Genomic DNA, 2,700 nt, shown 5'->3' with positions numbered 1-2,700 from the left:
TAAAAGCATTGTCTCCAATATGTCCTATCCTTTTCAAATGTGGAGCCAAGTACTAAATAGTGAAAAATCACTTCAGATGTATCATCCATTACATTTTTAATAATCGTGGGGATGGGAAATAAGTGCTATTGCACTTTACTTCAACTACTAAATGGAACCTTATCTCTTGTTACAAACAACTCAAAGGCAGGCAAATGATTAGTCAGAAGTAGGGATGCTATGAGATATCTGAAAATCAGTTTTGAAGACCCTTTAAAATCTAGATTGAATTTTAAAACAAATACACTAAGCAAACACAATAAGTATGACAGGATACAGGCACTGAATTCAAGAGTCCTTTTAACCAATTCTCCTATCTGCACTTGAGATTTCTTAAATATTTGGAGGGGAACAAAACTGAAATCAATAAAACAATGGAGTCTAAAAAGGTTTAAAATTCACCTCTAGACTGAAATCCTTTCCCTCCTGAGCACCATCATTTATCTAGATTCCTTTGGCTACACCTCTGGGGTTTCCCCACACTGGGGGAGGTTGTTACAATGAGGACAGTGAGGGCAAAATCCATATTGAATGCCTTGCTGTGGGTTATAATTTTCCGGATTATAATCACTGATCCTGTAAGAGGACTTATTATCATTATTCCTCAAGCTTCTATTTCCATTTTCCTGATTCCTCTTCCTGCAGTTAATAGCTACATGACCTTTCTTTCCACAAAAATAACATATTAATGGTTGCATTATCGATTTCTTCATTTCTCTTTGTTCTAGAGTTACTTTTTTAAGTTCTTCAGCTAATGTATTTATTTCCTTCCTTAATGTCTCCAAATTATCCTCTTTATGTTTACGTCTCTTAAACACGTAATTTGCCACTAATTTTAATTCCTGGATGTCCATAGAGGCCCACCATGGACATTTAGTCATAAAATAGTTCTTAACTACCTCACAGGAGTTTTCTACAAATTGCCTCCTTATGTGGTATATATCTACTTCCCTATGAAAATCTAGGCCCAGAGATCTGCGTCCCAGTTTGACTAGTCTATCCATGAATTCCCTTGGGTCTTCATATTCCTCCTGCTTCATGTTTTCAAATTCAGTCCAAATATATGGCCTATAAGAACAATTCCTCATTGCTTTTATTAATGCATTCCTAGCCTCACATAGATGTAAGTAATCTTCCTTTGAATTTGGGTCCCATTTAGGGTCTGTGGTTGGCCAGTGAACAGCCCGAGATCCCTGGTATTCATCAACACGAGAAAAAACCTCATCTCTTTCAAGTTTTGTTAGTAGAGCTTCCATTAATTCTTCTACATCAGACCAGGTTGGATTGTATAATCTGAAAATGCTTTCAAACTCTTTTATGACTGTAAAAGGTTCATCTTCAAAGGAAGGTATATTTTTTTTTAAAAGCTCAATGTCTTCTAGAGTGAAAGGAGTACGAGGTTTAATATTTAGGAAAGTTTGGCTCATTTTTTGGGTTGCAACAGAGTGGGTGAGATGAGGGGAAGGAGTGATTGGGTGGGGAGGAAGGGGCTGATCAGGAGTTGGGGAGGGAGGGTGAAAGGCTTGGGGGAGAAAGTTAACTTTCCTCATGGCTATCTCAGCTGTACTCTTCTCCTTTACTCCAGGATCAGTTTCCAATTACTTCTTTCTCCTTCAGGTGCATAGGTCACCTCACCTGTGACCTATGTTTGGAACATCCTCACATGACATCCAGCCCAGGGACACAGGTAATACAACCCCAGTACGTGGTGCTCAGGGAGGAGGCTTCACCCTGTCCTAAAAGGGAAAATAAATGAAAGCATTTTTAGTAGCTATTTAGACTGTCTGCTACCCAATACTCAGATACAACTTATGCAGAATTTCAGGACAAGAAGGCCTGGGCACCACCAGCAGGATTAGCTCAGAGAGAAGATTAAGTGATCATGCCCTGGTCAGAGCCAAAACAGAAGCCAAGGCAATACCAGGTCAGACTATACTTCACTCATCATTGCATGTCACCAACCTGAATTTGGTGGAATGAAACAATCTCATTATCATACACTTTTGATATTCCATGGCAAATTAGAAAAATCCTACCTTTAGAGACCAGATTCAACTATGACTTCTCTATATTTTTGTCTAACTCAGATGTTCAGAAATCCAAATTTGAAGTACCTAGTCATTACAGATATTGATCCAGCAGTCAGGTGAATGGTGGATAAAGAGCCAGATCTAGAGGCTGGAGGTGTCAGGTTCAAATCTGACCTCAGGCACTTCCTAGTTGTGTGACCCAGGGCAGGCCACTTAGCCCCCATTACCTAGTCCTTACCACTCTTCTACCTTGGAAAGGTTACTTAGTATTGATTCCAAGATGGAAGGTAAGGGTTCAAAAAAAATTAATAAAAGGTTATTGGCCCAGCTTCAACCTCTTTCAGATTCTTGGTCAGAAGCCCTCTTACCCAGGAAGCACCATCAACTCTGCCCTGTATCATCCCAGAGAAAAACGCCTTTCTAGTCCTACCACAAGAAACACTGGTAAATATAAAACATGTAGATGGTACAGGCTGCCCTTTGGAACTTACTATTCCCTGAGACCAGTGTCTCAGCCTGGCACAGTGGAAGGGCTTGATAAATGTTTCACTATCTACAGGTTTCTGGGAACCTGGCACACTGTAATCCTGTGCCTGGAAAATTCCCTGCTTTCTCAAACCTCCTCCAGCTC

The 2,700-nt window shown here is 40.0% G+C and overlaps 1 non-coding gene across 1 annotated transcript; it reads right to left on the bottom strand.

Annotated features, from left to right (window-relative positions):
* Positions 1–1,895: 1,895 nt before the first annotated feature.
* LOC123254938 lies at positions 1,896–1,992 on the bottom strand. Its single transcript, XR_006506723.1, has one exon. It is a non-coding gene; the product is annotated as a Z30 small nucleolar RNA (small nucleolar RNA).
* Positions 1,993–2,700: the final 708 nt, after the last annotated feature.

The sequence above is a fragment of the Gracilinanus agilis genome, unplaced genomic scaffold (assembly GCF_016433145.1).
Source record: "Gracilinanus agilis isolate LMUSP501 unplaced genomic scaffold, AgileGrace unplaced_scaffold35986, whole genome shotgun sequence".
NCBI lineage: Eukaryota > Metazoa > Chordata > Mammalia > Didelphimorphia > Didelphidae > Gracilinanus > Gracilinanus agilis.
Note: the sequence above shows the minus strand (reverse complement) of the source record. Positions and strands in the feature narration are given on the sequence as shown.